Here is a 25,150-nt window from a genome sequence, read left to right as displayed (position 1 = left end):
CAGCCAACGCAATTTCAACTGAAACAGCAGTTGGCGTGTACAAAAACCAAAAAGGGGGTGGGAAAGAGGGGGAAAAAAAGAATAAAGAAAGAGGAAGCTTTTCTTTTTCTATTTCTTTTCCCTCCTGTGAGACCACAGATGAGCCAGTGCTGATAAACCCCTCGCTATCTGCTGCAGGCAGGCACAGGGCTGCCTCACTGGCTTGCCAGCACCAATGCAGCCTCACAGCCAGAAATAAACCCAACCAAGGCAACGGTGCCTGGCACGACAGGCACGACAGGCAGCCAGGGAAAGGCAGCCCAGGGAGGCCCTCTCATGCAGAGGTCAGATCTTACAGAACTCATCTTTTCAGCAAATCCCCGTGAAGTTTAAGGATGACAGGCACACAAAGACACCACCACGCTCCTGACGAGGATGAGGTGAGTCTCTTTGAAAAAGGTGTTTTACCAAGTAACGAACGGAGAGAGACAAGGTTTAGCTCTCAAGGCAGGGTGCAAAGGGACGACCAGGTCCCTCCTGCTCTCAGCTCTCTCCCTGCAGAAGAGCTGGGATTCCCCCCAGTTCTGGAGCCCACATCCCTGTTGAGCCCTAGGGCACCTTACCTGCCACCCCTGGGAGCAGCCTGACCCCATCCCAGCCCAGGCAGCCTCCCCGTGCAGGAGCTTGGCGTGCTCAGTGCAATCCACCCCAGGCAGGAAAGCCCCTGTGAGTGCAGGGGAATTCACAGGCACCCAGAACACGCGGATTTCTACTTCCAGTATGACTGTCCCACTTCCCCTCATGCTTCCGACGGGATTTTAATCACCGATTCCCACCCTAGGCTGGGGGCTGTGCCAGGAGCATGTGGCTCAAAACCCGCCGTGCTTCCCTCCCTGGAGCTGCCAAGGAGACGTGCACGGGGCTCTCAAGGGCTCCAAAAGCTCAGAGGGATCCGCAGTAATTTAAGGTACTTTCCCAATAACAGATTTAAACTCGGACATCTTGGCTTACGGCCACGTACAAGTTAATTAGCACATGTAAATATATATACATATATACACACACATAGACACACACACATTCCAACCCAGAGTCTCTGGCAGCTTTCAGCCAGCCAAGGCTTCCTGGAAGCACAGCAGGTTGACCTGACCATGCTGAGGCAGCTGCCTACAGTAAAAGAAATGGAATTTTTTTTTTTTTTTAACTCTTCAGCAGTTCAGCTTAAAACACAGCACCAGGTGCAAAGCCACGTGGTATTGAGCTCTAAAACAATTTAAAAGCTTTTTTGCCTTGGTCTGTGCCACTAAAAAAAGGTTAACTGCCTACTAGAGGAATACAGACACAAGATGAAAATACAGGGGCCAACAAAACCATCCTGCACCAAGGCACAGTGTCTGTGAGCCCTGTCCTGCACTAATCACAAGCTAGCAGGGGCACAAAATGATTTTTCCTTAACAAGGGCAGCAAACCACCTCTGCCTGTATTGAGGCCTCTTGTTAAAAGCCCTGGGAAGACAAAAGTAAAAATCACATGGTCCTGGCAAGCAGGCTAGAAGCACTGTCCATGCATTTCCACACCTGCAAACAGCCTGTCACCAGTAAGTCCCAGTGCAAGCACAAGGCCCTGGATGTTGCTGCCACAGCAGGACTGGGCTGGAGCCAAACAAGGTCACCAAAGCACTGGGGCAGCTCCACAGATGCCTCAGATCACAGCTCAGCTCCCATTTTTACACTCCATGTGCCCAACCCAGCACTGCTCTGGGGAGGAGGGTCCATGACCAGCAGGCAACAAAGCTCCACTGGGGGAGCAAAGTGGGAGCACACCTTGCAGGGCATGCACTGGTGCCCTTCCCTGGGTGCAGCTGGGACACCAGGCCACCTATTCCCAGCAAAACACACTGGGGTGCCTTCTCCTCCATTAACTCTTTATTAGGTATTTTTAAGAGAGGAACACAAGCAATAGGAACAGATTAATGGAAGGAAGAGAGAGAGTGCAGCCAGGCTCTTTAAATCTTTAAAATCAAACTGTTTAGTTCTTACTTTCTCGACTGATTTTGATGAAGAACAGACATTGTCTCACAGGAAAGGTATTTCCCCCCCAGTTAGAGTCTCCATCTGAGAGTGTTTTACCCACGGACCTGCATTAGCCATTACAGCACTAGGTACCAGGAGATTTATGGGCTCTGATTAGGAACAGGAGAAAGCTGGAGGTTATCACCAAAACCAGAATGAAGGCTACAACATGAACCTGCAGAGGAGATGAATGCCTATGGAACCTCCTGTACCTGTTTATTTTCAACTGCTGAAAGACTCACAGGATTCTACCCCAGTGCTGAAGCCTTCAAAACTCCCCCATCCTCCCCCTGCCACCACCCTGCTCTGCTGTTTCTCCTCTTCACGTGCCATTTACTGTCTAAAATTGTTTCCCCATCACCTGTTCTCCCAATTCACACACAAAAGCACACTACAAGCCACAGCAAGTTGCTGCAGGCTGGCCCACATGCCAAGGAGCTCTGCCCCGGTGCCAGTCAGCTCCCAGCAGTGTCCCTTGGCACAGCACTGGGACATTCACATCCAAAGGAGGGGCACAGAGAGTCCACAGCGCCCTGCAGTCCTCTGTGGATTCCCAGCCCACAGCACCTGGGCACGGGGCTGCACAGCTCCATCCTGGACCCTCAGAGCAGCCCCCTGCCACAGCAAAGCCTACACTGCTACAGGCAGGACCCAGCTAAAACCCTGCAGGTCTAAAAGAGAGGGGTTGCAATTAAATCCAGCTGGAAAAAAAAAATAATTAACATCATTCAACACACTTGTTGCTCTTCAAAGTTAGAGACAACCTCCTTGGTTTGTTCTGGACTCCTCAGGGAGAGCAGGATTCCCAGGAGAGGTCCCTGCCTCCACTGGCACAACACAAATGTGGGCCAGTTGCTGTAATTACCCCGTGCCTTAGTTCATCTATCTCAAAGGTGAGAACAACAAGACACTCCCAGCTCACAGAAAATACCGGTTCATCTGTTCTCAGAGGAGTTTTAAAGATCCCAATGAAAACACATGGCTCAAGTTCAAAATACACTTTTTTTTTAAAGCAAGGACATGCTGAAATAAGATTAACAGAATATTTTGTTTCCTAAGTCCAGAATAATGTTACTCAACTTGTGGTCTACGGACCATGGATGGTCTACAGAAGACGTTAGGAGGCAGCCCACAAAATGACTGCAAAACCCCTCATTAAAAGGCAAAAACTAGTACCACCACACCATGCAGACACAGCAAATAAGAGAAATGCTGTTGGCACTCACCAGTGCATTTAACTGAAAAGTATTGACAACAAAGCTCACATTTAATTACATTAAATGATGCAGGTTTTGGAAAAAACAACAAAGTCATCTTTAATCAAATGCTAAATACACGACAATTTTCCTCCTCAAACAAGAAATAAAAGGCACATATCCTCCAGTCAACTCGTGTATTTTGAAATAGAAGTTAAGGAGACTTTTGTAATGATGCTTAATTAATACTGAGCTGTAACATCCACCTCCAAGAGTCCAACCAACCACGATGCCTAAAAACTCCAGCACCCAGTTGTGTGTGGCACAGAGGAGTGCATTGCTCTCCAGCCTCCACCCCAATGACAGGCAGCTCTAGATCAAAACCAGACCTGAAAAGCAGCTAAGAGATTTACTCACTCTTGCTTTAAAGGGCCAGTGAAAGCAGAAATAATTAAGACGCCATGAAAATGGGAAGAGAGACGTTCCTAAGAAATGCACCACAACGTAACGTTAATGGATTTGTCTAATCAATATGTGCATGAAATTTTCTTGGAAGACAGTTGACATTATACACAAATATTTGTATGTACTGTATCTATGAAGTCCTTTCAAGAGGAAAGCAGGCCGTCTGCCACAAATTTAGGGCTCTATTCAGAACAACAAAGACAACAATGTCAATGTCTGCAGCCCAGGAATCCACAGTTCAATCACAGCAGAGCACAGAGATTTTACATTAACATTGCAGCACGGGGTCAACAGGAAAGACCAGGCACATCCTGAGCTCTGTGGCACGAAGACAATGTTATTTCAACTGCAGGCATCAAGGCTTGTACCTGCATGTGATCCTAAAACACTTTCCTTGCCTTGGAGGAGTACAGAAGTCAAGCCAGACTGGCAGCACCCTGCACATGACGGTCAGACCCTGCAGTTCTTCAGCTGCTCCTCCAACATCAGTACCCAAAACAGCTCTTGTCCAATTCCCTGCTGGCAGAGCTCTCCTCCCTCTTCTCTTTTGTCCAGATGACTTCTGAACTGGATTTTTTCCTTGCCTGACCAATGGTGCGGATGCACAAGCAATTACAGCAGCAGATCTGGGGGAAGAAGGGACCTTGCAGCACCATGGCAGAGTTGCTCAGAGCAGGGTGATGCCCTTGTAAGAAGGTACAACCGGTCCCTAAGGCCGTGGAGGGGATGGCAGAAGCTCAGGAGCTGAAGGCTCTCATCCTAATTTGCTGTCTCATAGCTGCAATCAGGCTGCATCAGCTCTCCCAGCCACGGCATGGCTCCACACAGAACCGGTTCCAACCCCCAATGAAAGACGACTTCTCTGCCCTGCTCCTATCACTGCCCAAAGCTGCAGAGCAGGATTTGCCACTTGCATTTCTCCTTTTCAATCTTTCCAAGCTATTTTGGGCATGGGACCCATGTTTAGCTCTGCCCCAAGATAACCTTTGCCAGCATTTGTGTACAGAACTTGGCACCGCAGCAGCACAGAGCAAGGTCGAGCATTGGATTTTGCCAGCCCCATTTCCAGTAGCATTTCAAAAAGCAGGTTTGCCAGGCCAGCTGCTCCCAGCCTGATGCTTCTGGAAAGGACATGCTGACTGTGCACTGTGATTCCTGTCCCTGACAGCCCTTGCTCAGACCCCAGCCCACAGTGGGAGGATTTGATTCCCCAAGAGCCGATGAGACATCTGCGCACCCGGCCCAGCACTCCTCCTTGTCAGGGGAGCACTTGCAGGAGATTTCACATGCTGTAAATACATCTCAGCCCTCAGCAGAGGGGCTGCAAGTGACCTTGTGATGGTTCCCAGAGGGACATGTATGTACTTAAAAGAACAAGACTGACCCATTTCTCTTTGCAGGAGCACTTGGCCGTCATTCCCCAGCTGCAGGGACAGTGTCTTATTAAAATGCACAAGCCACACACCAAGTGCCAGCCTGGCCACGGATCCAGCCCCAGGTCAGCCTCCACATGGCCAGTCTGAGTCTTTACTTTTCAAATCCAGTCCTACTGTGCTTCTTTTCCTTTAGTCTCCCAACTCCCATTGTTGGAGTCCCCCCTCTGAATCAATCTAAAAACCACAAGCACCTCCCAACTTCGCGGTTGAGACTGGTAAACCACGCAGACAACGCGTGGCCCTTTGAGCAGCCAGCAGGGACACCATGGCAGAGCTGCTCCTGTTATGCAACAGCATCGCTGCTCCCGTGCCAAGGCACCCACAGCCCTGCAAACCCCTTCCCAAGCTGCTCAAGGGGAGCAGGGACAGCCAGCACGCACACGGCCACACGCAACCCACAGCTCCCCACCGCCAGCTGCAGCCTGAATGCCCAAAAGGGACACTTCAAGTAATTAAAGATAGTGACAGGGGACAGTGAAACAGAAACCCACACTGGAAATAAAAAAAAAAAAAGGGGGGGGGGAGGAGGAGGTGGGATTTGGATCTGTGCACAGGCCATTCATGGAACAAAGGAGTTATTTTAAGGCTGGGCTGGAAATAGAAAACAAATTAGACCATGCAAGGCCTTTGTTGAAGATGATCTGCAAAGACAAATGGAAACGCCTGGAGAGGAAATTAAAAAAAAGCCAAACATGAAACCACCCGGGCACTGGGACTGCAAAGGGAAGCAGGGCAGGGGACTGGAGAGGGAAAGGAAAGGAGTGACAATCAGATGCCAGAAAGGAGACAGATAAGAAAACCAGCACAGGGCAGCAAAAGCAGACTAGCAGAACTGACTGGTTTTCCATCCTCAGCAATGGAAAAACTGCTGAAAATGCCCCATGTTGTAGTGGAAGCCTACCCCAAAGTTCCAGAACCAGAAATGCAGGAGCTGAAACTAAAATGCACATCTGCTGGGGCAAAGGAACAAACCAAACCCTCCTCTTCTTCTGCCCAGCCCCCTGTCTGGCAGCCTGCATGCTGCAATATTCACCCTGTGCTGCCACATCCACCTGGGATGGGATCCAGGCAATTTGAACCGTGGTGCAAGTGCAGACAGCCTGTTCCAGGGCACAGCTCCTTCTCTCTCCACTTCCAAACCCTGTTTCTCCCTCTTCCCTGCTCACACTACACACCATCTCTCCCACTTCAGCTACTCCCCCCTCTTACATTAAACATGGACTTAAACGCTGGAACTGTTACGCAGTTCTAATCTCAGTTGAATAAACACACACCAGCAAGTTTAAATCAAAAAAACCCCACGCAATTCCTCGCTGACAATGATACTGTAAGCATATGGCAATTTCAGCCACGCTCCCAAGTGCATTAAACAGCACATTAACAACACATCACCACTGCGGCCACTTGCTGCTCCCAGGAGCTAACCCAAAGCCCAGGCTGCCCAGACAAACAAGGCTTTTAAAATGCAAGGCAGATTACGAGGCACCTGCGAGATTTATTTATATATTTTGCACAGAACACGCTGCTCATTTGATTTTCAAACCCTTCAGTTCATGTTGCTAAAGAGACAGGTCCTCTGATGTCTTGGGCACGTTCATGAAAGCGAGGGGAGTCATCTCCTCCACATCCTTTTGTTGAACAAATTACTCAGCTCAGGAGTGACATTTTCGGTTATTTACATCCTGAATAAAGAAGGGAAATTCATTTTCTGGAGTTCCTAAGATAAGTTCTTTGAGGCAGATTGTACCACTAAACATTTTCTCCTTTCGCACGTTCCCAATTTTCAAAGGCGACAAAACATCTTTGCCTTCTAAATTATTCCTTTTCTTTCATGATCCTCTAATGATTCAGGAGTCTAAACTTCACACGAGGATCTTTGAAGAGCACCAACTGCCAGCATAAAAGCTGAACTATTATGACAAACTGCACAATTTAATGCCTCCCTGGGAAGACACGTGCAAAGGAACAGAATTACCCTAGGGAACCAAAACGAAGCCTGCAAATAAATTAAATGACCTGTAAACCAAGGTACTCAAAAATATATGAGATGCAATGCAACTGCGCCATAAAATATCACTGAAGGAGGGAGTCTTTGGGGAGAAGAGCTGTTTTAAACTAACCCATTTCACTCCTGGTTTTCAGTGCAGTTGTTCCACATCTCCAGCACACCCCTGCACCCCAGATGGGAACTGAGGTAACGCTACCTCAGCCGCTTGTGATGGTCTGTCAAATTCCAGCTCTGAACCCTCCCCTAGGCCCTCCTCCTAACATCCTCCAGGTAGTTACCAGCAGATAGTGTCAATTTTCAGCCCAGGTTAATAACTGAATTCCAGCTATTTGTTCCTGCACATTGCTGCTGCTTTCATTTCTCCCCAGGAACACTGATGAGAAGTTCTGGCTCGCTGGTGGCCCAGAGAAAGGAGCTGCTCATTAGTTCACAGCACATCAGTCGGACAGACAGGTCCAAGTGGTAGCAGCCATTAATTGGTTATGTTCTGCTTTTCTGTCTAGGTAATTAATAGCTTCTAGACAGAAAGTCAAAGTCTCTCTAGAGGCACCAAAAAATTCCAATGTTTGCATACAATGAGGACAATTTGCAGTGAGGGAAGGGGAGCAGGAGAACATCACCTTCACCTCCTCCATCCCCTTGTCAAACACCCTGTACATAAACCACAGTCCACTGCTGCAAGAGGCCTGGACTGCAGCAAACCTGTTCTGAATCCACAGAGGAGTCTTACCCTGAAAAGAAGGAAAGGCTTGCACAGCTCCAGCTCCCTCCAGCTCCACTCCAAGGCAAATGGCACTTCCCAGGCGCCAGGCTTTGGGTTATGTTTCTAGAGACAGGCTCACAAAACAGATGGGGATTCCTGATGTGTTTAATAACTGAACCCGTGCAAGTGGGCAAACAGGATTTCAGTGCTTCCCTGCCAAGTTCAGTCCTGCTGACAACAAGCTGTCCAAAGCTGTCAGTCACTCCTCAGCACACCCAGGGTCCTGCCTTGGTGATCAGGACACTTCTCCAACTGCAGCAACCTTTGCCATTTGCCTCTCTCAGGGCAGTGGTTTCCAGCCCGTCATTTACAAGTTTCTAGGAGCCTGAGGACTGGTTTGCAGGAATCCTTGAAAGGTGACTGTAATTCATGCTACACAGATCTATTGAAGGGTCTGCTCTTCCAGGGAGAAGCAACGAGCACTGAGCTCAGAAGACTCTGGTCTCCCTGCCCTGTCACATGGGAAGAAGGGAGGGGAGACTCTTGCCTTGTTTGCTGGCAAAATGCCCAGTCCCTGGGCCATCAAGTCCATCCTGTTTAGCAATTGCTGAACTCAAAGCTATTTAGAAATAATAATTAATAACTACTTTAAAAACCCCCTGAGCTGCCAATGTGAAGTTATTCCTAAGATGAGCCACTGGCCCAATTTGCTGCTGTCACCGTGCAGGCACAAGCAGGTTCCCCCTGTCCCCATCCTGGGTCCTTGGTCCTGGGACCAAGGTTTCAAAGGGCTCCTCACCCTCCAACCTTTCAGCCATGTCACAGAAACAAAGCAAACCACGAGGGAAACCTGTGACACAAAGCAATCCTCCTCATCTGGGCAGCACAGCCCCTGGGCAAACAGCAGCCCTGTGTCCGAGTCACTGAGCTCAGCCCAAGCTGGTCCGGACAAGAGCACTGGGAATGCCAGCAGAGGAAATAGGAGAGCCATGGTCTCAAGGTCAAACACTGCTTTTGTGGAGCTATAGAAACAAATTACGGCATAATAATCTTTCCAGAGTCCATCTGGGAGGTACTTAAGGATGCTTCCCAGCACTTTCATGCATTGAGCTAATAACCTTGATGAAGGCCTCAGATTTAAACTAAGATGAACGCTCGTCACGCACAGCTGGAAAAGGCAGGGCATCCAAAATTGTCTCTGCTGAGGCAGTGAGTTTGCCGTGGTATCAAGCTGAAACAGGGCAGCTTACACAGGGATAACTAAGACGATTATTGTCCCCAAATCTCCATGACTTCTGCTTGGGCAGTTGAGCTGTTCATGAGACAACTGCCTTTAACAGCCCTGCTGCTTTACTGGGAGCAGCCAGTGGTGGAGGATTTCACTGAAAACAGCTGTGGTGCCTCTGAGGGCTCTACCATAGCACACAGCCCTTCCCACTGCTCCTCCAAAGCCCTGGAGCCCACCCAGGGAACAACCAAAAAAGAAAAAAATGAAGCCAAATGCTTTTTAAATAGAGAAGTGATCACAGCACTCCAGGTGTAAGGCAGTCACATCAGAGGTTACTCCTCTGCACAGCTGGGCACTGTGTGTGTGCTCCTGGGGCTCTCTGGCATGGCAAAGTCCTGATTTGTCCACCTTTGGAGCTGCAATTCCAGAAGAATTCACACCAGTGCATACTGATTACAGCTCGGTAGGCACAGACAGGCCACTTCAAACTGGAAAAGCAGCAAGTTTCTGTATTTGGGGTCACTCTGCAGCTTTTAAGTTATACAGGAATTTTTACACAGCGTACACACATATCGTGAAGCTCTGTTGCATGCTTCACCCAAGAAATTCAGTCTGCTCTGATGCAAAACACTTGACCACAATTTCAACCACTGGAAGAGCTGCCTGCCCTTCAAAAGGAGCAATGTCATCCTCCCAGCAGTTGGGAAATAACAGGTTTCCCACACAATCACTGCCAGGCTCTCCCAGCAGCAGCTCCACACGGCCCAGGGGTGCTGCAGGTGGAAGGTTCCTGACTGACTTAGGCAGGCAGGATAGGGAGCTCCTTAGTCCTCCTCCCACAGCTCTGGTTTAAGGGGTGTGGAATGACTTAATTATTCTGCCCCTCAAGGCAGGAAGAAGTCGCTTGTCTTTAAATACTCAAACTTTTATTGAGTTAACAAGTTTTAACAAGGTCAAGGCTTGAACAGTAAACTCTTACCCAAAGGGGAATTTGCTGTTTCCCCTCTTGCAATTCATTAGTGTCCCCCACAGTTTATTTCTTATCCCTGGGTTAAAGTGATAAACTTTACAGAGAGAGAAAAAGCAAGGAAAGGAAATATTTGAGCAGTTAGACAGGGTAAATAAACCTTAATTTTCTTAATCTATCACAATGTCCCAGAGGAGCACCTGGCACACAACACCCACGCACATCCCCTTGGAGGGGCCACAGGCAGACAGGGCACCCTCATCTGTCACCTCCTGCCCAGGGTAGGGATAAGTTCTGGGAAACCCCCTCTGTTCAAATCCCTGTGGTCTCTGCACTGCAAACAGCTGCAGAACAGCTGGCTGGGAACTGAACAATGGGCTCAGGCCACTGCAGCCAACCCCTTCTCCCTCTGTTTCCTACGGCATGGCTGCCTGCCGAGGAGTAGGAAATGTGCAGAAACAAACACACAAATCTTGCAGACAGATGCTGGAGGTAAAGAAACGAATGCTGAACTGTTTAACAACATGGAAAGAGAAATACTAATTGCAGCCTTCCACAAAACCACCTCCCTGCTCACCAGCCCAAGCCTAGAAAAGGCTTCCCAGTTCTGTTTTTACATCAGCCACCCACAGGGCAGGACCATTCCCACGTCCCCATGTGCTCATTTACATCATCAGCCTTGCCACAATATTTCCAAGCCCTACAAGCTCAGACTGCCAAGGAAAAGGACATCATTACCATTCAAACATACACCAGTCACCAAGACCATTTAACCACATGAACAGAAAGTCACCTAACTAGGCAGGAGTGGGGACAGAGGAAAAGTCAGCCCTTGCCAAATTTTACCTGCTTCCCACAGCCCCGTGGGAAGTGCAGAGCAGCAGGGATGTGCCTTGCTCAACCCTCCCTTGAGAGGTTCCACTCCTTGTCCACCTGAGGATCCCCCAGCAGCAGCTGCTGACCTGAGCAGAAATGCCACCAATCAGACATTAAGCGGTTTTCATTTCTCTGAGCAGGAGTTTGCACTGGTTTGACTGAATTTGCCTTTAAATCAGGTCTGCCTAAACTGGAGCTGGTTTCCTGCTGCGATTCAGATATCCCATTACACAGCTCATCCCAGCTGCCAGCTCTGAACAGCTCAAGCAAATGGAAAGTTGAGCAGTTCATGGAAAAAAAATGCTTTTACGCACAGACAAAGAAGTCAGATTTGAAAAAGCCCATCTTCTATAATCCTGTGTACAGAATTTCCCTCTAGGTTCTGGTACTTGGTTAAATAAAGGTAAGGACAGGTTCGATGGGAGGGTTGAAACAATCTGATCTAGTGGAAAGTATGGGGGGCAGGGGGCTAGAACTAAATGATCTTTAAGGTCCTTTCAAACCCCACCCATTCTTAGATTCCAGGAAAATCCAGAACACAGCACACTTCTGGCCACAGAGCAGGATGCAGAGAGCTCTGCCAGAGCTGCTCCCAAGGACAGTGTCCACAGACACCAGGCAGAAAAGCAAGGGAGCAGATTGTGCTCCTGTGCCTTAAACACACCAAGAACTATCTGTAACAACGCATTTAATACCTCAATACATGAAATATAATTTCTGTCAACTAAATTGGCATTACAGGTCCACAGCCTGTTTTATTAGCTAGATGCTAATGGAGCTAGAATACATCAGGTCCCATTTTAAAAGTTGCAAGTAGTTTATAAAGGCTAAATCAATCATTAAATAGGTGTTTGGATAAATGGCTAAATCAATCATTGTAAGCCCTAACTCTAAGTAAGCTATTTGACTTGGCAATAATCTGCAATATCTCCAGCTGAGATTCCCACACCTACGTATAGGACCCCATCATGTTACAGACTTGAAGAACAGAACACGTTATCTATCATTTCTTAATTATTTGTGCATAGGCTTTAATGTAAATATAGACCACATATTGCCACATTCCATGTAGGTGTTGTTAAAAATACAGATGGAACACTGCAGAGCACTAGAAAGTGGTCCTTTGGGATGGCACTGGAGAATATTTAATAAAGGCAAAAGCTGCAGGCTAATTTCCCCTGGGAGTTCCCATTTAGAGCCTGTCGCAGTGAGAATCCATCACAGACAGCACTGATTCACCCACATCAGAGAGAAAAATCCCTCTTCCTTCCCCACTGCCAGTCACCAGGATGTCACCCTTGGTAAATGAAGGAGCATCCCTTCCAGAGGGCTGCCAAGCACTCACCAGCCCTCGCTGTGGTATCCAGAGTGGCAGTGGGATGGAGGGGATGGAGCAGAGCTCTTCCCCTGTGCCAGAGCCTTCCCTCAGAGCTCCCACCCCAGCCAGCCCCTCTCATCAACCTGCCTGAGAGGGGTTGTGATCAAGCTCTCCTGTAATTCGTGCCAGATAATCTTAGTAAATGCTGTTTGGCAATCCCAAAGAGCAAGAAATGCAGTTTAACACATGGACTGATACATTAAAGTCACTCACATCCTGCAGCACCACTGTTCTCTCTGGCACACCAACCCAAAGGCTGGTTATCAGCAGGTATTCAAATTTCAAAGGAAAACAGTTAAACTTTAAACCATTTAAAGTCTGTATCACACCCATGTGTGCTAAGCAGAGAAGAGAAAGGCATCCTGTCTGACTGTTTAAAAAGATTTCAGGTCACTGTCCCTTATGCAATGAGAGTTACTCAGCTGGATAAGATCAGCCATTAAGCAGGATTACAAATGTATCTTCCCTTGGAAAAGTGATCTTCTACTAATAATCGCATCATGAAAAATAACACAGAAAATGTTTAAAGAATTGCCCTTCGAGTCACTAGCAAGGCACAAAATGCTTGCATGGCAAAAAGTAAAATCTTGTCTTTTAACTGCAAGGATGCTGCAAAGCACTGAGGTGGGCACAGAGGCAGAAAACAAAACGCCACAGCCCTGGTGTCAACAGCACCACGAGAAAACCCTGGCAGAGCTGAGACCCTGCAAATCAAACCAGTGGGGCTCAGCTGGGAGGGAAGATGTGAAGCATCACCAGCCAGCTCACCCCAAGAAGCTGGGATTTGATACATTCTGCTTCCCATGGCCCCTTTCTTTCTGTAACTTACATCTGGGCAGTGCCTTCCTGCCCCAGGACAGTAAAAATAAACACAGACACAGTCTAAGCCATCCCTTGAGAGAATTAAGGCAATTTTTACAGTCACACTCCCAGCCCTGGTCACACACTGCCTTTGCTCACTGTGGAGCAGAGGCAGCCCCAGGATCAGGGCTGGCCAACAACTGCCCTAAACCTCCCAGGGTGGGAACATCCCACGTTCCATCACCAACTGCACTGACACTTCCATCCCATCCCACTAATCACTGCACCAGGGAAACTGGGCTGCTCCAGCAATGACATCATTGGCAGATTTGATTACAGTCCCGATTACATCATCACCCACAAGAGATTATGCAGCTTTCCAAATGGCACCAGCAGCTCCTAAATAGCTTAGGTGGAGGGAGCCACGAAGGACGTATAAATTTCAGAAGTCTCAGGTTGTAAGTTTAATGGAAGAACTTTCAACACTATCTTTTGGAAATATCCATGCATGGACAGAGTGTTTTCACACGCCGTTGCTCGTGTCAGTGAGCCAGCACATGCTTAGGAGAATATTTTGGTTCCTGGAAGAGTCACACGTGTGGTGAGTGAAGGACTCTGCGCGAGCGTCACCAGAACGTCACCGCCGGTCGCAACGGGCAACCCCAGGTTTGCCAAGAGCACGGCCAGGAATGTGTGTGCTGAACCATCTCTCTCCAGGGTGGGAAAAATACTTTTAAAAGCCTATTTAAATGACTTTCAGCAGAAGATAAGCGAGCTTAATAACAGGAACTCCAATGAGAAGCAAGCGGCCGTTACAGAATGTGGCACTGCGAGCCCAGGAGCGTGAGAAGGACAGTGCTGTGCTGTCCCCATGCCACACAACAGCATCAGCTCTGTCACGGGGTGCTGCTGCTTGCTCAGCCTTCCCTCCTCTGCGTGGACTATTTGCAGAAACAGCATTAAAGCAACCATCAAGCAGATGCTTAAAAAATGCAGAATGACGTTCAAATGACATCTATCCATAAATCAGCCCAAACCACAAACATCTGAAGAAGATTTTCACTTAATCCAATTTACTGTAATCTCTCTCTTTAGTTAAAATGACAGAAATGTCAAATTGGGACTTTACTCCTCTGTCAAAGCATCTCATGGTGAAAAAGGAAAATAAGCAGGCTCTCACATGCAGCACCACTTATTAGGTTAGAAATGTCAAAACTGTACTTTGATTCTCACTATTAGCAGTCACATCCACATGCTGTGCCCTTCTGTTTCACTTCATTTCCCCCAAAAGTGAGCACACAGCATATGCTCCATGCCAAGCACCACCCAGGCAAAACCACAAGCTTCCCATTTTTGTTCCTGATGACCTCTGTGCTCGTCCCTGTCTGGGAGCACACAGACCCTCCCAGATCACACAGAAACATTCTTATTTGCCATCAAAGCTCTCAGGAGGACTGTGTTCTGCTGCTTCCAAAAAAAATAACACTGATCCAAGCCTGCTCAACAGACCAACCTCAAATTGCTTTCCCCTATCTCCTCACATTAATTAGCAAATGGGGTAATTGACTCTCTGCCTGGGAGTTAAGCACGTGTGTGTCCACACACATATCTCCACGTGTGAGAGTGTGTATCGTTTTCCCCAATGGTCACAAAAAATTAAGCCATTATCCAAGAGTCCAGGAAAGTGAAAGAAAAATACCTACTGTCAGGAGTGGGGTCTTCATGCATTATTTAACAAGAACTCTGTTGGCAAAACTGGTGTTGTTTTTATATAAAAGCTAATAGAAATTGTACCTCCAGGTGTCAAAACACTGATGGTAATTCCTGCTGCCTCAGACATCTTGATGTTTCAATTTTAGCAGTATGAGGAGCCTGCAGGGAATCCAAGAGGGTAAAGTGCTTGTACTCAAAGAGAAGCAGAGAGAAGGAGAGCCTTTTTATTTCTTTATAAAGGGCTCAGGGGAACAGTTCTACTCACTGGAATTATCAGATCTGGTTCCCCTGCTCCTTCCCTTCCTTGAAAGAGGAAAGAGCAAGATAGGCTAACAAGGAGTGATTGTATTGTGTCGACAGGGAAAAAAAAAATCCATGAGGCTGCTAAGGAGAAGGGAAAAGACAAAGAATTGGTGAACAGAAGATATTGCTGGGGTGCAGCAGCACAAGAGCAGCTGGAAGGAACAGGACTCTTTAATGATCTCCAGGGAACACACAAGCTGCAATGCAAGAGCAATTTTAACATAGGTTGGGGTTTATTAAGTTTGTGCCTAAAAACACAGTGACATGTAGGACCTTCCCTCACTAACTTCCACCCGTGCTTCTTCATCCCACCACACCTCCACAGAGCAATGACAGGGCTGTGAAACAGCAAAAGACACATCAAGAGTCCTCTCCCTGACCACTCCAGAATGTACAGCCAACTCCAGCCAAAATCAGAGCCACAGCAAAGGCACCAGGCAGTAAATAAGCTCTGATATTTCAATAATCAATTATGGCACCTATGAAATAGTGGTTTCAGGCCAATGCTGCAGCTGAAAACCACAGACAGTGCAGGCCACTGTCCCCAGGTACCCCAGTGGAAGCTGTGGGGAGGAGGGGACAGCTCTCCAAATGCACCCTCGTGGGCTGCAGTGTGCAGGAAAGCCCCAGGGACCACCTCATGGTCTGGGCAGTCCCGTTTCCGTATCCCTTCCACCATGGGATGGCAGGGGGGACAAACAAAAGGAAAACAATAGCTCAGGAATCCACACACAGCTCAGCATGGAGCTCAAGGGAAAAGAAAAACAGCTTCTCCAGGCAGCCACTCAGCCAGGGACACAAAGGTCTTCGAGAGATCTTTCTTTGTGCCACGAACTTTTGCGACCCCATTGCAAAAACAGCGCCGAGGAAATTCCCAAAGAAAAGTAAATGGACACAAGAGCAAGCTCAGACAGGGAATATGCCAGGACTGCTGCTGATCCCATCTCACCAAAGCACATGCCCAGCCTCCTTCCACCTGGCAGCCCAACAAACAGCACCAGCACCCCTTGGAGCTGCACCCAAAGCACCCCAGACCCTGCTGTGCCTTGTGCCTGGAGCAGAGCAGTCACTGCCCGGTCCCACACGGATCTGATCCCACGAGGTTTTCCCAGAGATGTGCAGCAGGCCCCCTCCCCACTGTGTGCCCAGGTATCACTTACGGCTGACTAACATCTCAGGGATGGGCGGCCAGCACTCCCACCCGCTCCGAAAAAAAGCATTTGTTGCCTGCTTGCTCCTCCAGCCATGTCTCACAGTGCGTGGTATAAACTTTAAGAGGCAATGACCTCATCGGAGCTGGGAAGAGGGAGGCGGGGAAATTGGCCACTTGCCACCTTCTCATTTTTCACATAAGAAAAATAATTTATGAGTGAAAGCCCATTTTATTCATCTGGAAAAAAAAAAATCCTACTAAAAGCAGCAGGCCTGCCTTGGAGTGCATCAGTCATAGAGCAGCTCCTGGAGCAGCAGCCAGCAGAGTGGGACCCCAGCACTCCCTGTACCCCCCACTCCAAAGAACAAACCCCCGGACACCTCCCTGATCCACCAACCCCACAGAACACATCAGGCTATGTGCAAGCATCCCTCCATCTCCGTTAGGGCACAGGGAGGGACTTCCAGCTCTAATTTGTAACTCCTCCAAAAGGGCAATTAAGCAGCCAAAGCGTAGCTGTGACTGGGATTTCAGCTCAGCTCTGTGATGAGGCCATCAGACAGGGCTCTGCAGCGAGCAGGAACTCCAAGGCGTGTCATTAATTTTGCCCAGACATGTATCACAGCCCATTTCAGAACGCACACGGAGCGTGTGTGCGGTGCTCTGCAGACACAGGATACGCAGATCCTGCACACTCACACATTTTATATACTCGTATTACTTATGTTATAGATTCACACATACATTACTCATAGCTCCTACGAACAGAACATACAGTTCATCTTGGCATGAATCCCAGAGAAAGGAAAAAAACCCCAAAAACCCCTGCAGTAACAAATCCAACTTGCATTGAATCCAACAGCATCTGTGGTAGGAGTTAGAGCAGTATTATGGATCATTAAATGATTGAATTATTTTGTGTAACACACCCGTGCGTCTCTGATAACACCAGGCAAACCTGCTGTTTCAAGGGACATTTCCCCACTGAAAGCATGTCACAACTCTCCCAAGTTTTTGCCTGTAACTGTGGGAAACTGTGGAAAAAGCAGTTTATTTCTGCAGTGTGCATTCAACAAGCTGTTGTGTACATCAGGTCCACTGAGGCACCCCTGTGTTTCACAATGGGGCCCAAATATGTTCACATGGGACTGCAGCTGTCCCTAAAAAGTGCAGGATCTGAGTCACAAGTGCTGGACAACACTGGAGTCCACTCTTGAGAGCAGTCTGGCACAGCACTGGGGGTATTTTATCTGTACACACCATACAACAGTGGCAAGAAGACAGATTAGCATGGACTGAGAAGGTAACTCCTTAGTAGGATGCTGTACAGCGAAAGAAAACTTTAAAAATTCCCAGCACACTGCAGCTTCTCTACACCTTTGTAACCTCTGCAGCAATTTGCAGCACATCAAAGCATTCCTCTTCATCCCCTCCAAAAATGGGTTTTGTTCACTCTTTGGAGCTTTACACCCAGTGTTAGGGAGATTTAAAAAGTCACAGTGGCAAGGTCCTGATTTACTGAAGGAGAACTGAGCACGACAAGGAGCAGCACAGCCCTGTCCCAGCACAGCCCTGTCCCAGCACAGCCCTCCCGTAGCATCCCTCTCCCTGCTGCCACTTCCCAGCCCAGCTACAGCCCCATCCCACCATTCTCCTGCAATCCCCACCACCCCAGAAGCGTCTTCCCCAGGATTACAGGACCACGACACTCACAACCAGTAAAATCACCCATTCTCAAAGTTCTGCAGGAGAGTTCACCAGCAATAATTCCCTGTATGCAACAGCTTGCACAGAACTGCAAACTCCCACTGGCCTGAACGAAGTCAAAACACACCGAGCGCTGCTTTTCAGGCAAACCCAAATTACAGCATCATCTGCTGACTGCTCCTGGGACGAACAAACCCACATTAATTACAGGCTAAACTTTGCAATTCACCTCTCAAAAGCATGAAACAGCAGCAAAACTGCTTTGATCCCACTGACAAATCCCCTCTTCCAGCCGACGGAGCAACGCGCGAGACCAAGACGTCCGGGGAAAAAAAACTTCCAAACTTTTTCTCTCCTTTTTCCTTCTTGCTACCCTCCCCCTAAAATTACACGCTCCCCGCCAAGGAGGGCTGGAGGGATAAAATCACCTCAGAAAGCAGCAGGGGCTCACAAAACCTCGCACTTCACCTCCAGGCAGCCGGGCAACCGCGGGAGCGTGTGCTCAGCCCCCAGCATTAAACACTGTTTCTGTGTCGCCGGGCCAAGTCCCAGTTTTTCAGAGCAACTTCTTTCTGCTGTGGCCTAGTTTAGTTCTCCACACAAAACGCCACCAAAACAAAAGCCGCTCAGCCAGCCAGGGGGAGGGAAGTGGGGGGTACTTACCTAGCAGCATCCCCACATCACCTCCTGCATCTTTAGCAGCCACCCTCTTAACTTCAAAATAAATAAATAAAGCGAGGCCACACAGCCTTAAAACCAATCTGGAAATGAAATGGAAAGCCTGTAATTATTTCTCAATGCTCCTGCCAGTCTCAGCCTATAAACACAGTGGATTACATAAGTCCACCCCTCCTGTTTTGAAGCCAAAAGTATGAGCTTTTCCTCCAGCTCTGGCAGCAAGTAATAATTCCTCGTCGGCATGGCAACGCTGGCTGGCTTCCAGCAGACAATGGGCGAGTTGAAATACTGCTACGGCCTTTTTATAGCTTAGCTCTGAAAAACCTCTAAAATATTAGCTATCTGATGGCTAACCCAACCTGACAACCTCTCCTCCTTTAACCATTTCCCTCCTGCACGCCCAGCAGGCATTGCCCAGGTGAACGGTCCAGGGCCAGCGGAGCAGGGGATGCTCCTCTTCCCAGGGCCAGCACGCAGGAACCGCTTCCCATCTACTGCATTTGTTGATTTGTCACACACACAGCATCTGCAGTAAGTGCCACAACCCCATCTGGGCTTTTCCAGGGTTATTTCAGTCTGTTACTCAGCAAGTACCTTTGCTCTGCCCGCTGGCTCCAGCGAGCTGCGTGCGAGGTTCTCCTCCAGCCCGCCTGGCCTGAGAGAAAACAGATCACAAACACTTTGTGCGTGTGGTTCTGTCACTGCCCTCCCGGGTGAGCTGTGAGCAGGCTGCTGGGGCTCTGGGGGTGACATGCAGAGCTGCAGGGAAGCGAGATGCTTCACAAATCCTCTCTCATCAAATGCTGGGAGAACTCATGTGTCCTTTCAGGACAGCATTGCAGGGATGTTCTGGAGAATGAGCTGCACTTAAAGATGCCCCGTGCCCCTGTGGCAGTGCAGAGCAACCAGCCCATACAGCTGGGGTTTATTCTGAAGCTGAATGAGTTAAAAGCTGTAACACATGACAGCAAGATTGAGAAACAGCAGCAAAACTCAAACAGAAGAGGAAAAGACACTCAAGACATCATTAATGTCAGTGGTGTAGGAAGACTGATGAAGTTAAGGAGCCTTATGATAGGGTTTCAATCAAATCCTACTGAAATGAGCAGTGATTTCACACACACAGCAGCCCCCAAGATCATGTGAAGTTAATATTTACCCTGCCTACACACACACTCTATCCAGGGTGACCCCACCATCTCCACAGCCTGGCATTTACACCTCTGAGCAGGAGCTCAGTGAGTGCCACTGCCGTGTGCTGGCTCACTGCAGCCCTGAGGAAAACTCACCCGAGGGCTGGGAGATCCTCTGCAATTTGTTGAATTTTGCAAGTTAGCAAATAAGCAAAGAAAACAATAGAAATTGAAGGGAAAACTGAAAAACGGCAGAGCCGAGGCCACCACAAAAAACACAGCTCCATTCTCAATGCTCAGTTCTTAAAACAGTGTTGCCAGTGTTCACAAGCCAGCTCCAGTCCTGGCAGGAGCACTGGGAAACCCAAAGGCTCCTGCTCTGCACTGGTGGCTCTCCATGGCCAGCCCTGTGCACACAGCAGCCCACTGCCCCCGTGATCTCCAGGAAAGGCTTGAATGCACAGCCCCTGGGAGTCTTTAACACTCAAAACCAGAAGGCAAACAAAAAAAAAAGAACATTTCTTTCTAAATCTCATTAAGTTGCAGAGCATGATTATGATTTTCTAATGTGTAGAGGTGATAACACTGCTCGGAGCTCTAGTTCAATTAATTATTTTATGGGAATAAACATACCAGGAGAGACTAAATGCAAACCATAAAGGTTCCTTGGTACATGGCAGGCTCACAGCTGCTCAGCCTTTGATACAAGACTACAATTCCTAATGCCACAGAAGAGCCTAATTCCCACAGCAAAAAAAAAAAAAAAAGTCAAGCAATCATCTTAGCACAAACCAGGCTGCAGCACACCCTGGCAGATGCTGGTTCCTACACCAAAGTGTGCAGGATGGCCAAGAGCAGCAGCTGGTGCTGCTGATAATTAAATACCCATTGTGCTACCACAGAGCCAAGCAGAGCCACACATGAGGGGGCAGAAAACCAGACCTGTCATGGAGCATCCACCTGAATCCCGTGAGCTTAGAACGGGCTGAAGTTAAGAGGTGCCAATCTTACATTTCTTAATGTTGTTTTTTCTAATGAGGACTCAGGGTCACATGTCTAGCACACTTGCGTTTTCTAGGTGAGAATAATATTTTAGTCTCTTTTTAATGGCAAATTTTCAGGGTTTCACCCCAGTAAGGTGAACAATCCACAGAGAAGCCTAAGCACTTTCATGGGGATGGGACTTAGCCCTGCTCTGCTCAATGCCACATGCTCCTCTATTCCAGTGAAAGCTCAGTGTGTCTCAGGACACCTTCCTGAGCAGGCTGTCTTTGACCCCAGTCTCCTGCCCCTTCCCCCAAAACCTCCATCCCAATTTGCCATTATCAAGATGCCATCTAAGAACATGACTACAAAACAGCCTCTCCCCAGCCTGAAGAAAAACCCCCAGCTATCAGGGAAAACCAAAGCTGGTGTTTCCTCCTGTGTGTAACACACCGTGTGTGCACAGGCCAGCAAACACAGCACCTTAGCGTAGGCATCAGGAGTCACAAGAAAGAGAAAAAAGTCAAGTCAGGGCTCAAACATCTGGAAAAACCTTACAACTCTTCCACAGACCAACATCTGTTCTCTGGGTAAGGAACACCCAGCCCCACCATGATCCCAACCCCACAGATGGATGATGCAAGAGGAGGAATAACAACTACAAAACCCTGCTGAAACTTTAAAATGGCATCACACTACACACACTCTTCCAGCTTAAACCCTTAATTAAACAGACTATTCTTTATGGTGCTGGAGCCACTCCAACTCCCATTGTTAAATTTAAAATAAAACCCCACAACCCCACAGCATCTGTAAGATATTAGAACATTCAATACCGATTTCTTTATTCAGCTTTAAGACATCATTTAATAATTTTCCCCTCAAACCCCAAATCTAAGGATTGAAAGGAAATAACCACCAGCAACTCTTACAGAAGGTTGTTTGTTTGTTGTTGGTTTTTTAAATGAACCTTCTGCAACAATATCCTTGACCTTTAACAGTTCCAGACTGATTTAGTGTGTGCTCGATCATGTACAGCCTCTGGACAGACTGCACGGCCAGGGCACGCTCAGTGCTGGGTGTCAGGATGAAGCAGACCCTGCAGCTTGGAAGCCAGATCCAAACACAATCCATTCATGCACAGGGACAAAACAAGAAGGCAGATTTGACCACAGAAAGTCACTGGGAGCACAAGAAAAATACGTCAGAAAATCAATTTTGATCACTGCTAATAAAGCTGGAAACACAAGTCAGAACCTTGTTGTTATAACCTCCATTATTCCAAGGTGGGTCTTCACTTCTCCTGCTCTCCCTGGAGAAGGAGCCACTCACAGCTCCTGCACCACCCCTCAGGTGGTTCCCATGGCTGGAACGCAGATGTTCAGCCAAGCCAAGGGATCCAGACATCCTGACAGCACCAGGAGAAGAACTTGGGCTGAATGCCAACCTCTGCAAAGTCATGGGGAACCTCTATTCACCCATTCACTGCAGAGAGAGCAGGATTACAGGCTGAAATATCACCTCTGAAAACTTGCTGGCAGGCCATGACAATCCTCCAGGTTTCCATAAAGCTCCTGTAACTTTAACAACTCTGCTGATGTTCCTCCTGTAACAGCTTCACAGCTCCTGAGATAGTCTGAGGTGTCAGAGCAGATGACCCAAAGATTAGCAGAGTCAACTGCACGGGCACTTTGATCTCTCCTCAGGTGATAACATCTTACCTGGGCCACATTCTCCTGCCTCACAGCAACTCTGCTGCGCCAAAAACATTAAAAGGGCAGCAAGGTTTGCAGAAAATCCCACTAAGTTCTCTCCAGCAGTTCCCACAGTTAATTAAACTGTTCAATCACGCATGCTTTAAAGTCCATGAAATTTAAAAAAAAAACCCAAAGAAATACAAAAGCTGGACAATTGGTGGAAGCAGGTTTGTTTGATCAACTCTCCTCCACCTGCCAAGCAATTCTGTAAAGAAATCTTTCAGTAGAAAAAGAAAGGCCACAGTAAAAAAATCTTTCAGGCAATTCAGTCCTGGGTGCTGATCCTACCCTGCAGCTCCAGGTCTCCTACACCCACAGCTCCATGGTCAGGGCTAAACCATCCCATAAACCAGAGCCTCCAAAAAACACACCCATCCCAGGTACAACTGCACACGGGGCACACCTGCCTCTGCCAGAGGAGCTGCAGCAGAGAAAAAGCTCTGCAAGGGCCAAGCCACATCCTTCGGAACAGGCTCCAACGTCAGAAAATTCTGTTAACACAGGCAAAACAAAGGAAGCATGTGGCACGTATGTAGAAATCAAAGGATGTTGGATGAGGAACACAAAGAAGGGAGGAGGTGGAAAAAGACGACTCATTCAAGGATCTGTGCAAAAGCTGGCATTACTAGGCAGTGCCTCATAATGGATCAAGAAGTCCAGGAGCAGAGTATATTCCACAGACAGCAGAGAAAGGAAAAAAATATCCAACAAATCAGAGTAGGGAAGCAGCTCTTTCAGCAAAACAAAGTCAAAAGGAATAAAAACCAAATCAAGAATCTGATCCCAAGCTGTGCTTTACTCCAGTAAGAGTCTTCTCTGTTTCTGTAAATTCTGTACCATTTCCTTGACAAAAGCACTGCGTAGGCAATTTAAAAAATAATCTAAAAGCATCAAATACTAGACCTCTGAAAGGTAAAACAATACAGTGTGGAGCACCTGAGGATCTTCCTAACACTTGAGAGAGAGCTGCAGACATGTCAGAGGCCACACGGACAAACAAACCCTGAAAGCAAAGTAAGAACATGGTGAAGACACTCAACAACTTAGTTATAAAACAGAGCAAACCCCTGAAAGACCAAAAAAATCCAGCTAGCTCAGACTGGATGTGGAACCAGGAGGGAAGATCAGCAGAAACACAAATCACTCTTGTGCAAGCCAAGAAGTTCAGGTAGAAATTGGAGGACAAGTGTTCAACCATTGACTGGCAGAAGTCACTGGGACTTTGAAACATGGCTGGAACCCATGTAAAGCTTGATTTTTAACTCAGGAAAGGGTTAAGTTCATAGCCACCCACTCACTGCCCCAGTCCTCTTCCAGAGGATTCATTTCCTGATTTAGAGTCTGAAACAGAAATATCCTGTCAAGAAAAAAAAAAAAATCCAAATAAAAAAAATCTAACCAAGGGGGCTGTAGCCAGGCCATGCAGCTCAGCTGCTTCCCAAGCACACCCCACTGCCATCGTTTATTCTCAGCTGGAGCTTCCCCTCCAGGCCCACCTCCTCCTCCTTTCACTTACAAATTGAGATGCCATTTAAGATCTATCTGCTGGCTCTGCCCACTGCATCCTCAGCATTTAAAATAAGCTGTGACAAGTGCTGGGTAAACCCGGGCACTCTGAATACTGCAGAGCTGAGTGGCTGAGGGGTATTGCAGACTAAGTCATATGCTTTGGTATTTTGTCCCCAAGAACTCGGCCAATCCATTTAGCAATGGAGCAGGACTCTAATAATAGACACAAGGATACACAGGAGATAAATGTACACAAGACAAAAATAAATCCCAGCCTTGTTATAATTTTAATATGGGAGCTAAACTGGGAAAAGATAAATGAAGACTGTTTGCACAATTGAGTCAAGAGGAAAATTTAACTCCCAACAGCCCAGGAGTGAACACAGACATTCAAAACTGGATAGGAATTTTCAGGGAGTTGGATGAGCATTAATCCTAAAATAAGTTTTTCATTATTTCAAACTACACCAAAAAAACCCAACACTTTTAGAAGCAGACTTGAAACAACTGTGCATATTCTCAGTTATCAAGTTGTGGGGCCAACATCCATCTCAAAAAGTTGCTCTCAGCCCTCTGTAAGTGGTGTAGCTCCACAGCAGCTCATTTTCATCTCAGTCAGTGATCTCAAACTGAAGTTCTAATACACTCACATACATCTATAAACTCCTACATATATTTTCCTTTATGAGTTTTCGCCTGTCTTCACTCTACATGGTTAACCACGCTCCCCCACAGCCCTGCCTTCGCTTTAGAAAACAACCTCTGGTGTTTATGAGATTAACTATTTCCCTATGGAAACTATCTGAGGGATAACTCTTCCCTTCCCACAGGAATACCCAGAAGAGCCTCAAAGATTTCACAACCTTAAGCCCTGTGTCATCATGAGTTACGCTTTCACATACACAAACACCTTCTGTGTGCTCAAACGAGGAGGCAGAGCAGGAGCTGTGGGCCAGTGTGATGCTCTGATCTGAGCCCTGGCCAGATGTCTCCAGCCCAGGGTTTCACCCAGCAGCTCTTAGACACTCCCCAAGCCTCCAGACAGAGGGAACCACCCTGTTCTTCATGATCTGCCCCAGCATTCACCACCCCAGCTGTCCATGC

The 25,150-nt window shown here is 47.7% G+C and overlaps 1 protein-coding gene across 11 annotated transcripts in view; it reads right to left on the bottom strand.

The window, feature by feature from the left end:
• The window catches only part of NCOR2 (nuclear receptor corepressor 2), a 226,047-nt gene that overhangs the window by 157,051 nt on the left and 43,846 nt on the right, over positions 1 to 25,150 (bottom strand). The window contains exon 1 of one of the 11 annotated variants that reach the window (XM_063416132.1): positions 16,286 to 16,307. The exons of the other annotated variants lie outside the window; for them this stretch is intronic. The gene's annotated coding sequence lies outside the window, so the exon portion shown is untranslated. Of the gene's footprint in view, positions 1 to 16,285; positions 16,308 to 25,150 lie in introns of those variants that run through there. 11 annotated transcript variants of the gene reach the window in all.

This window comes from Prinia subflava, chromosome 19 (assembly GCF_021018805.1).
Source record: "Prinia subflava isolate CZ2003 ecotype Zambia chromosome 19, Cam_Psub_1.2, whole genome shotgun sequence".
Taxonomy (NCBI): Eukaryota; Metazoa; Chordata; class Aves; order Passeriformes; family Cisticolidae; genus Prinia; species Prinia subflava.
This window is presented reverse-complemented; position numbering and strand designations above follow the sequence as displayed.